A 12,860-nucleotide genomic window follows, 5' to 3' on the forward strand; every position below is an offset into this window, starting at 1 on the left:
TCTAGAAGAATCCTGAGTCCAGAAACTTCCATTCCCATGGAGTTGTATACCACCATCCCAACATGAAAATGAGCTTTTGTTCACCTTCCTGCAAGCCTCCATGCATGCAACTGTCCATAAGCTCTCCAAACCTTCTCATTTTATGGAGACTTCATTGCATAGACATGATTGAAGTATGGACAACCACATAGAAATTTATTGGACAAAGGAGTATGATCTAGTGCTAATAGACTGAGTGGGGAAACCAAGCAAGGCCTGTCCAGATTCTTCTTGGCCTCTCTATGCAGCATTCATTCTTACTGGCATGTGATAGGACCCCTCCTGAAATGATGTCTTATGATCTTCTCTCATATAGGTACACTGATGATTTGGGGGATGGGATACTGAGGGTTTAACTCAGGGACACTCAACCACTGAGCCATATCCCTAGCCCTTTTTTGTATTTTTATTTAGAGAAAGGGTCTCACTGAGTTACTTAGAGCCTCGATGTTGAGGTTAGCTTTGAACAGTGATCCTCCTGTCTTGCCACCCGAGCCACTGGGTTTAAGCATGTGCTTGGAGGATTTGTAGGATGAACCAGAAAGCAAAAAAAAGAAAATATTTGATTGGTTAATGTGGAGCAGTAGCCTTATTTAGATCCTTTCCTGTTAGAAGGTAGTTGGCAGTTTTTGACTGATGAAGCTTATTTCATTTTACCCTTTACACTGAGTTGGGTTCCTATTTATTTACATAGGAATCCAGGATACTGGAGCCACCTTAGTCTCATGGCGTACCAATTAATTATTTTAAAAATTAACATCAGATAAAAAATTAATTCCAAAGTAATCTAAATGTAACAGGTAAAATTATGAAACTCTGAAAAGAAACCATGAAGTAAGTCTTTATGACCTTGGATTAGTTTCTTATATTTGACACCAAAAGCCCAAGCAAAAAATGTGGGGGGAAAACTACATAAATTGAACTTCATCAGAATTAAAAACTTTCATACTTTAAAGGATGCGATCAAGCCAAGTGTAGTAGCAACACGCCTGTAATCCCAGCATCTCATGGAGGCCCTCAGCAACTTAGTGAGACCCTGTCTAAAAAAAAAAAACAGAGAGCTATGGATGTGGCTCAGTGCTTAAGTACTCCTGGGTTCAATCCAGAAAAATAAAAATAAAGGATGCAGTCAAAAAGGTGAACAACATCTCAGAATGGGAAAAAATGTTGCAAATCATGTACTTGATAAGGGACTTGTTTCGAGAATACATGAAAACTCATCTTAAAAAGACAAAAATAACAAGACAATCAGCCCAATTTTAAAATGGGCAAAGACTCTGAATAGATAATTCTCCAATGATGTACAGATGGCTAATAAGCACTTGAAAAGATGCTTAACACCATTAGTCATCAAGGAAATGCAAACAAAGCCATGAGTTTCACACCTACTAGAATGACTGGAATCAAAAAGGCAGACTTTAATAGTTGTTTGCCATGATATGGAGAAACCATATGCTGCTGGTGGGATCAACAGTGATTCTGCAAGTGAGTTGTTGCTTTATGACCCAACAATGTACTCCTATCTATACACCCTAGAGAAATGAAAACATGCACACAGAAAAAGTTGTATATGAATGTTATAACTACATTATAATAGTCAAAAAATAGAAACAACCCAAGTGTCCATTAGTTGACAAATACAGAATATCATTTGGCCATTAAAAAGATGGAAGTACTGATACATGTTACAACAGAGATTAAACTTAAAAACATGCTAAGTGAGGGGCTGGGTTGTGGCTCAGCGGTAGAGCACTCGCCTCGCACATGTGAGACCCTGGGTTCGATCCTCAGCACCACATAAAAATAAACAAAATAAAGATACTGTGTCCATGTATAACTAAAAAAATTTTTTTTAAAAAACATGCTAAGTGAAAGAAGCTAATCACAAAAAATTCACATATTTTATGATTTAATTTATATTAAATATCCAGAAGAGGCAAATCTACAGACAGAAAGCAGACTAGTGGCTGCTCAGGGCAGCAGGGAATGAGCAATAGCTCAATCATACTGAGCTGTTTCAGGGATGATTAAATGTTCTAAAATTGACAGAAATGATTGCGTGCACTGTGAATGTACTATAAACCATTGAATTGTAGTCTTTAAATGAGTGAATTTATGGTATATGAATTATATGTCCATAAAACTATTACCAAAAAAGGGAGGGAGGGAAGACAAAAGAAAGGTAAAGATTCTTTTTTTTCTGTCTTTTAATTACATATTAAATTTATTTTTTCATGAGCGATCAACAAAGCTAATTTTTCAAGAATATTTACCAAATGATGTCCCTTTAAGCCAAAACTTTAATTACTTTACATAACAATCTATATGATACCCCAAACCATTCAATTTTGAACTTTAAAATGGTTAGGATGGTGAATTTTGCCTCCATTTAAAAAAAATTATATGCTTTAAAATCTCTTAAGATAACAACATTAATTCAGCCATAAAACCCCACTTGAACAAATCAGAGATCAGGTTGTTTTTGACACCAACTTCCCAAGAAGAGGTCGACTAAAATTGTATTATGAGTGGAATCTGTGAGAGTCGAACAGAAAGCCACCAAGAGAGGGTCATCAGAATTCTCTCATTGGGGGTGCTGGGATTGTGGCTCAGTGGTAGAGCACTTGCTTAGCATGTATGAGTTACTGGGTTTGATCCTCACTACCACATACATATATACATACATACATACATACATAAAATTTAAAAAAAAAAGAATTCTCTCATTGGAAATTTCAAAGTTAAAAGAAAGAGACCACCATTCTAATATGTGAAACAATTAAGCTGAATTTATTACTTGCTAAATAACAGAATGATCTTTTTTGTTTTTTAATTTATTCTAATTTGTTATATATGACAGCAGAATGCATTTCAATTCATATTACATATATATAGCACAATTTTTCATATCTCTGGTTGTACACAATGTAGAGTCATGCCATTCATGTCTTCATATATGTAGTTAGAGTAATGATGTCCATTTCATTCCATTTCCTTTCTTATCCCCATGCCCCCTCCCTTCCCATACCTTCCCTTTGCCTTATCTAGAGTTTGTCTATTCCTCCCATGTTCCCCTCCTCATCCCCATTATGAATCAGCATTCTTATATGAGAAAACATTTGGCATTTGGTTTTTTGGGATTGGCTTACTTTACTTAGCATTATATTTTCCAACTCTATCCATTTACCTGCAAATACCATGATTGTATTCTCTTTTAATGCTGAGTAATATTCCATTGTGTGTGTATGTGTGGTGTGTGTATGTATATGTATGTATGTACACACACACACACACACACACACACACACACACACACACACACACACACATATACAGTTTAAATATCCAATCATCTACTAAAGGACATCTAGGTTGGTTCCACAGTTAGGTATTGTGAATTGTGCTGCTATAAACATTGATGTGGCTGTGTCCCTGTAGTATGCTGTTTGTAAGTCCTTTGGGTATAGACTGAGGAGTAGGATAGCTGGGTCAAATGGTGATTCCATTCTCAGTTTTCTAAGGAATCTCCATACTGCTTTCCAGATGGCTGCACCAATTTGCAGTGCCACCAGCAATATATGGGTGTGCCTTTTTCCCCACATCCTCTCCAACACTTATTGAAGAGAGAGAGAGAAATTTTTAATGTTTATTTTTTAGTTTTCGGCGGACACAACATCTTTGTTTATGGTGCTGAGGATCGAACCCAGGCCACATGCATGCCAGGCGAGCGCACTACCGCTTGAGCCACATCCCCAGCCCTGTTTATATTCTTAATAGCTGCCATTCTGACTAGAGTGAGATAAAATCTTAAGAGTTAGTTTTGATTTTCATTTCTCTAATTGCTAGAGATGTTGAACATTTTTACATATATTTGTTCATTGATTGTATATCATCTGTTCAGTTCCTTGGCCCATTTACTGATTGGGTTATTTGTTTTTTTTTTTGGTGTCAGGGTTTTTGAGTTCTTTATATAACCTAGAGATTAGTGCTCTGATGAGCATGTGGTAAAAATTTGCTCTCATTCTTTAGGCTCTCTATTCCCCTCACTGATGTTTCTTTTGCTGAAAAGAAGATTTTTAGTTTGAATCAATAACATTTGTTGATTCTTTTAATTCTTGCACTATCGAGACTTACAGGACCTAATCCAACATGATGGAGATTAGGGCCTACCTTTTCTTCTTTTAGGTGCAGGGTCTCTGGTTTAATTCCTGGTCCTTGATCAACTTTGAGTTGAATTTTGTGCATGGTGAAAGATAGGGATTTAATTTCATTTTGTTGCATCTGGATTTCCAGTTTTTCCAGCACCATTTGTTAAAGAGGCTATCTTTTCTCCAATATATGTTTTTGGCACCTTTGTCTAATATAACTGTAATTATATGGGTTAGTTTCTGTGTCCTCTATGCTGTACCATTGATCTACCAGTCTATTTTGGTAACAATATCATACTGTTTTTGTTACTATTGCTCTGTAGTATAGTTTAAAGTCTGGTATAGTGATGTCACCTGCTTCACTCTTCTTGGCTAAGGATTGCTTTAGCTATTCTGGGTCTCTTATTTTTCTAGATGAATTTCGTGACTGCTTTTTCTATTTCTATGAGGAATGTCATTGGGATTTTGATTGGAATTGCATTAAATCTGTATAGTACTTTTGGTAGTATGGTCATTTTGACAATTTTAATTCTGCCTATCCAAGAACAAGGGAGATCTTTCCATCTTCTAAGGTCTTCTTTAATTTCTTTCATTAGTGTTCTGTAGTTTTCATTATAGAGGTCTTTCACCTCTTTAGTTGATTCCCAAGGTTTTTTTTTTTTTTCAGGCTATTGTAAATGGGGTAGTTTTTCTTTCAGAGGATTTGTCACTGATATACAGATATGCCTTTGATTTATCAGTGTTGATTTTATATTCTCATACTTTGCTGAATTCAAACATTAGTTCTAGATGTTTTCTGGTGGAAATTTTTGGGTCTTCTCGGTATAGCATCATATCGTTGGCAAATAGTGCTAATTTGAGTTCTTCTTTTCCTATCCATATCCCTTTAATTTCTTTCATCTGTCTAATTGCTCTAGCCAGTGTTTCAAGAACTATTTTAAATAGAAGTGGTGAAAGAGGGCATCCCTGTCTTGTTCCTATTTTTAGAGGGAATGTTTTCAATTTGTCTTCATTTAGAATGATGTTGGCCTGGGGCTTAGCATAGATAGCTTTTAGAATGTTGAGATATGTTCCTGTTATACCTAGTTTTTCTAGTGTGTTGAACATGAAAGGGTGCTGTATTTTGTTGAATGCTTTTTCTGCATCTATTGAGATGATCATATGATTCTTATCTTTAAGTCTATTGATGTGTGATGAATTACATTTATTGAACAGAATGATCTTTACAAAACATTCTCTCTAAACAAAACAAGAGCTGATATGTAGGATTTAGGAAAGCATGAATTTTAGGGATTGGCAGACTGGGAATGTTTTAGGGATTGACTCACTCCTAGCATGGGTGGAGGTTTTGTTTGGGGTTTGTTTGTTTGTTTGGTCAGTTATTTGGTTGGGTTGGAGGGAGCAGTATTTTTGCTGCTGGAGATGGAACCCAGAACTTGATTCTAAGCAAGTGTTCTACACTGAGCTGCACACCTCACCCCCTGCTCCCAGCCATGGTTTTTGGAGATGGCAGACTACCCGAAGCAGAAGTAAAGGCATGAATACTGGATGAGGCTGGAGATGATTGTCAATCAGAGAAGCATGGAGCTGTCACTGGAGGATGACTTTCAGAGGCATGCCTGTTGTAGCAGAGCAGTCACTGTTTCAGACAGATTTAAAATTGGTTTTATAGTCACTTGTTTAGTAAGTTTTTTTGTAATAAGGACTAAAGACGAGGCAGTCATTCCCTTTCTTGAATTTGTAGAAGAGGAACTTTTTTCCAGTCCCTACTATTTCTGACAGCTGCATCATAACTTAAAAGCAAAAAGACTATTAATCAACAAACAATCACCAAAGGCAGCCAAATCAAAAGGGAAGTTATTGGGGCTGGGGATGTGGCTCAAGCGGTAGCGCTCTCACCTGGCATGCACGGGACGCTGGGTTCGATCCTCAGCACCACATAAAAATAAAACAAAGATGTTGTGTCCTCCAAAAAATTAAAAATAAATATTAAAAAAAGAAGTTATTTAAGCTTGTGCTGAAAATATTAGAATTATTAAAAAGAGATCATTTATTATTAAAAAGTGGTTATTGAAAGGAAACAGTAGTTTTTAACTCAGTGGCACTGAAGGCATCTTAAGATTAATATCAACTGAAGTAGTATACCTCTTCAAAGTAAAATCTTTTCTTAGAAGAGCAATAGAAGTTACTTTATATAGGATACTCATTCAAAACAATTATCAAACACTTATCAGAAGAATAGCACCGAATGTCAGTGCTCCAGTCATTAAGGAGCCTAGTTATATTTAAAAGGTCAGCAGTTGCACAGATGAGTATAAAGTAATGTGTATGCTACCACATTTTGAGTGGGTCTGTATAACCTGCCTTGGGAGCAGAGAAAGGGGTATGGAGTAAGGAGGCAGGGTGGTCATGAAGATCTTCAGAGAAAGGATAATATTTGAACTGACTCTTGAAAGGTAGGAACTCACCAGACATCAAAAGGCAATAAAAAGATATTATGCACAGAGGGACCCTCATCAACAGAGGCATGAGAGCACATGATATATTAGAGGAACAGCACATAGTAGTGTGGGAGCACAGGGTGTGTGGAAAGTAGTGGAGGAAATAAGTTGAATTTGAAAGATGGCTTGTTCCATGTTAAAATTTAGTTAATTCTATATTCAGTAGGCACTCCAGAGTTTTTGTAGAAGTTTTTAGCAGGGAAGTGACATGATGAGACCATGCACAGCCTGTAAAAGATGGATTATAGAGGAAAAGAAAAAGACCAAGAGTTGGATTATAAGGCTGAAAATACTGGATTTCAGGATGTTCTGAAGGGTAGCCTTGTTAACGGGGGGGGGGGGGAGTAGGCTTTATGGCATACTTCCTTTTCCTATTCATAAGTTATGTATTTTTTAATTTTTATACCTTTATTATATTTATTTATTTTTATGTGGTGTTGAGGATCAAACCCAGGGCCTTGCATATGCTAGGAGAGCGCTCTACAGCTGACCACAACCCCAGCCCCTCATAAGTTATATTTGATGTGTCATCAGTACTATGCTCTTGTGAAGATACAGTCAGTCAAGGGCTGGAGGTGTAGCTCAGTAGTAGAGCACATGCTTATCTAGCACAAGACCTTGGTTTCAATCTCCAGCACATACCTCCACCCCCAATAGATAGATAGAAGGAAGAAGTATGCTATTGCCATGTTTAGGGGGACTGCTCTTGTGTTTATGTTCTTTTCATTTCTCCTCCTCTCTGCAAATGATAAATTACCTTTTATACCCAAGAAGAATTGCTTGTGAATATCAAGATTGTCCTAAATAAATAAATGGGAAATAATTTAATAATGAAAGGGGGGAAATGCCTTGATTTCTGATCATTTTCTTGGTTTCCTTAGATAATTAAGTTGAAAGCTGAATCCCGGCTAGACCTGCTAAAGCAGATTGGCGTTTCTGTGGACACATGGCTAAAGAGTGCCATGAACCAAGTAATGGAAGAACTGGAAAATGAGCGGTGGGCCCGCACTCCTGCAGCCACCAGCAATGGCACACTACACTCGGTATGGTTTCTTTTCTTGGATATGATGGGCTTTCACTAAAGGATGAAAAAGAAGTACAGGAAAAAGAAGAGAGAAGATAAAAGCAGTTTGTTAATGTTTTTTTTTAATGTGCAGAAAAAGAATACATTGTCATTAATGGGGTTATCAATGATTATCTACCAATCTCATTATTTATTCTATTCATGAAGTAAATGTACTTCTTAGCTAGAAGTAGTAGAATAGAAAACTTAACCTAGCCTTTCTGAAGTTTTCAGAAATCATCTTTAGTGAAAGTGAAAAACATTCAGAGTTGTAAAATCTTAAAGAAGTGTGAGTGAGGCGTGGTGGCACACAGCTGTAGTCTCAGTGACACAGGAGGCTGAGACAAGAGAATCGCTCAAGTCCAGGAGTTCACACCTTGCCTGCACAACATAACCATACCTGTCTCAAAATTAAAATAAACAAATTTTCAGCAGTGTGGAGGCTCAGTGTAAAGGTAACTCCAGCTCCCACAGGCTCTCATACTTGATTGTCAAACCTGGGGCACAAGCTTAAGTTTTCTTACTTCACATCCAAAGGTCTTTCCACTTGGATGTCATCCAGTTCAACTTTGGTTTGTCATGTTAAAGATCTAAGAATCAGAAAAGTTCATTGATTTCCCTGATACTACATAGGTGGATATGTGATGCATTCTAGTCAGACCTAATTCCTACTGCCACCTTGTTACCCATTACTCTCTCTCATCTTGTTTATTTCCTTAATGGTGTTATCACAGTTTGTACTTCTCCTCTTTGTTTTCTTTTGTTTATTGTCCGTCTTCCTCTCTGAAATATAATTGCCATATCTGCCTAGTTCATTGCTGTGCACAGCTAAATGTCTGGCACATAATAGGTTCTTCATATTTGTTGAAGGAAGAAATGGAGAAAAAGATGGATACATAGGTGGGTAGGTGGAACAGTAGCAAACTAAAAGCTAAAATCTCCCAAGTTCCACTGTATTTGTAATGTTGTGTCCTTCAGAAATAAAGCTTCCTTGATAGAGAAATTAGCCAAAGTTTTAAAACATTCTTAGAAGTTTTTTCAGTTTTTTCACATAACATTCTGATTTTTTTAATGGGCATACACTTGCACATTTAAAAAGGATTGTGTGTGGGTATACATTTAAGAAGACAAGATCTATTGAAGGTTTATTTTTATTTCACTATTAATGGTAATTCAGTCCAGGGGAAAAAACCACACATCACCCAAATGACTTTGGGGTTAGAAGAGCTTGCCATGTTTTCATTAGAACAGAGTTGCTTCATGTCATGGAATATTTCTTCCTATTGCATCTTTTAAAAGATGTTAATTCCAATCTGCTTTAGGTTACTTTGTTGTATAGTTTATAATGTCAGCAAATTCTGGGCACAAACTTGCTTTTGGCTTCTACAGCAGCAGCACTGTTTCCAACCAATCAAACCCATTACTATCCTTGGACTAGCACCTCTTCTGACTAAACCACCTGAGAAGGTCCGTATCACTTCACATTGTGCTTACTTCCAGGCAAATTGGAGGTAAATAAAACTTGTTTCTCTCCTCAAAGAGCTTACAAGCTGGGAGAGAAGACAAGACTTTCATAGACCTTAGTGATACGTAGCAGTGTGTGACTGGGCCACTGTGTGGCCGCTTGAAATTCCTTACCTCTATCATCAGCACACCTTGGGAAAAGTCACTTCTTTCTGGATTTCTGAGAGAATGTTAAGTTAATTGATTCCAAGATCTCCAGCTCTAAAATCTCATAGTTCTGTGACATGCAGCCAGAAAAGCTCAATACTACTTAGAAGAAGTTTGCCTCATGCAGGAAATGTCATTTGAAGGTAGTCCTTGAAGAATTTTAGCAAGAAATAAAGAGGAAGGGCTCCTGGGTATAAAGGAGGGGAATGAAGGAAATGTGCATCTAGTGATATGTAGACATCAGCTCATCTAGAGACATGTCTCTGGTAAAGGAAGTATTCTGCAATCTCATCCCACATTTTCCTTCTATCTAGTCAGTCTTGGTAATCCTATGTCTTCCCTCCTCATTGAGGGATTATATTTTGTAGAAGATCTACTGACAATATAAATTAAAGAGAGATTCAGACACAAAATTATTTATTGAGGTCCCAATATTTATTTAACCTGCTTTTGAATAACATCTCTAAAATAACTTAGAGAGGATTGTATCTCTTCACACTGACAGCTAGCTGGCTGACAAATGTAAAGCAGAAGCACACATTCTAGTAACCAAATATTTTCTTCCATTATAGATGCCAACATAAGCATTAGTCATCTAGAAAATATGATTGATACTACTGGTAGACATTAACAGTATAACTGAAAATTGCCTTATAAAATATGTTTTTTCAATATACAGTCTATTTACCTTATAGAATAAGGAAGGAACTATACTTGAGTATTGACTCTTTGTCTTCTGATTCATACATGGTACAGAATATAAAACTGGGAAGAAAAAAAAAAGAATCTCAGAATATGGCAACATTGTTTAAAAGGAGAACAGTCTGCTGGTGTAAATGTTCAGTTGGTGGGTAACTGAAGAGCTTCCTGTGTTTGAATTGCTGCCAGTGACTTAGTCTGTCTTTATGTCATTCATCCCTCCTTTTTTTTTCTTTGTTTTCCCTTACTCAAAATCCACAACCAATTTACAACCTAACTTTTGAAATAATATTAACTTTATGATAGGAAAAGTTACATAACTATATTACAAAAAAAATTAGAAAACAGAATGGGGAGGCAAATGACCAAAAGTTCCATAACAATACAGATAGCAATGTGGTATAATTCGTTCCTCTTTTCTTTCTTCATTTTCATGTAATTGGCAAGCACAAATTATATATATTTATGGTATACAACATGTTTTGAAATATATTCATTACTGATATATATATTTTAAATATATTTATCATAATTAAATTAATTTTGTATTTTTCCAGCCTAACATGCCTTGTCACTAGATGATCTTCATAATTATTCTTCCAGTGCCTGTACAGTATTCCATTAGGAAGGCATAATAAAATTCACTTAAATATTCTCTTATATGCTCATTATTTAGACTGCCTCCAAATTTTTGCTATTTTAAATAATATAAAAAATTTTTACACATATAATTGGCTTTCCATATCCCTGGATTCTGCATCCATGGATTCAACCAACCACTGATCAAAAAAATTGGGAGAAAAATCACTTCAATTGTGAACATATACAGACTTTTTTTCTCTTATCAATATTCCCTGGACAAAATAGTATAGCAACTTTTTTAAAAAATATTTTTTTAGTTGTCACTGGACCTTTATTTCATTTATTTACATGTGGTTCTTAAGACTCGAACCCAGTGCCTCACACATGCTGGGCAAGCACTCCCATTGAGCTATAACCTCAGCCCCAGTAACAACTTTTTACATAGCATTTACATTGTATTAGGCAATGTAAGCAATGATTTAAAATACATGGGAGAATGTGTGTTGTTTAATATGCAAATACTATGCCATTTTATATTAGAGATTTGGACATTGATTGATTTTGGTATCCATGAGAGGTCCTGGAGCCAACCTGCCTTGGATACCAACAGGTGACTGTATTTTTCCATATTGAGAATTTTTCCTGTAGTACAGATTTTCAGAGTGGGATTAGTTGGTCAGAGATTTGCAGTCCTTGTTTAATATTGGTTTATTTTTTTTCTTAAACTTTCTAATTATAGCTAATACTATGTACTTGTCTTCCCTATCTTTAGCCACTTCCCCCAAATATTGAACAAAAGCAAACAGTCAACTTTGTCTAAGAGTATGATGATTGAATATGAGAGTTACACAGAAATTCTGACTCCAGTCATTATGAAGACCATGTTGAATAGTATGATTGAAATGCAAGGAAATTAATCTTTTTTTGTAATGGAAAACCTCTCAAATTTATTAGTAGATTAAATATTTTTAACCGTTGAGATGTAGTTTAGTTCCATCAGCCCAGGTATTGCCTAATAGTTCTTGCAGTATAGAGGTCTTTGTTTTTGAATATGAAAATCTGTTTTTGGTTTAAGCTAATCCCAGTGAAAAGAAACAGCGGATTTTTATAAATGCAAACTGTTGAAAACAGTTTGTAGAATGTGCCTACAAAAATCTTCAGTTACTTTTGCATTTACAGTATTTCCAAATGAGCAATCGTGGTTTTTATTTAACTAAACTCCATATTCAAAAGAGCCTACTCTTTTAGTGAAACTAACAAATCCTCAGTAGGAACAGCTTACTTCAGTAAGTATGCCTTGAGCCAGTCCTTCTTATGAGACCCTTCACTAGGTACTGAGAATTACTAAATTGAATATGTCTATTAAGTTAGTGCCCACAGATCAAGAGAACCAGTCTCACTTAATGACAGCTACGGCCAAAAGGTAGGCGAAAAGATGTACAGAATTTCACTCTGAGGGCATGTATACTATGTTCCTTGACTTTCTGCATAGCCATAATAACAAGTGCCAATCTAGCAATCCCATTAATGGGTACATATTTAAAAGAAGTGAAATCAGTATGTTGAAGGAGGTTATCTACTTTCCCATGTTTATCACAGTGCTATTCACAATGACTAAGATATGGAATCAACCTAAACATCCATCATCAGATTTCTGGGTTTTAAATTGTGGCATTTAGTTGGGCTCAATTGTGCATATCTGTCCAGCAACTTGGGAGGCTGAGGCAAAAGGATCACAAGTTCAAAGCCAGCCTCAGCTACTTAGTGAGACTCTAAGTAACTTAGCAAGATCCTGTTGTAAATTTAAAAATAAAAAGGTCTGGGAATATGGTTCAGTGGTTAAGTGCCCCAGTACCAAATAATTAATTAATTTAAAATATGGCATATATATATATGAATGTTGTTGAGCCATAAAAACAGTGCAGTCCTGTCATTCATGACAGCATGGATAAATCTAAAGGACATTATGTCAAGTAAAATAATCCAGGCACAAAAAGATAAATATCTTATATTCTCTCTTATATGTGAAATCTTAAAAAAATTATCTCAGAAATAGAGTTGAATGGTGGTTCCTAGAGATTGGGATGATTGGGTGAAGGTATATGGTTAAAGAAAATATGATCATAGTTAGAAAAGAATAAATGAGGAGATCTATTG

The 12,860-nt window shown here is 36.0% G+C and overlaps 1 pseudogene; it reads left to right on the plus strand.

The window, feature by feature from the left end:
- LOC143637798 (F-BAR and double SH3 domains protein 2-like) overlaps positions 1 to 12,860 on the plus strand; it is a 150,564-nt pseudogene that overhangs the window by 118,147 nt on the left and 19,557 nt on the right.

The sequence above is a fragment of the Callospermophilus lateralis genome, unplaced genomic scaffold (assembly GCF_048772815.1).
Source record: "Callospermophilus lateralis isolate mCalLat2 unplaced genomic scaffold, mCalLat2.hap1 Scaffold_91, whole genome shotgun sequence".
In the NCBI taxonomy this organism is placed as follows: Eukaryota; Metazoa; Chordata; class Mammalia; order Rodentia; family Sciuridae; genus Callospermophilus; species Callospermophilus lateralis.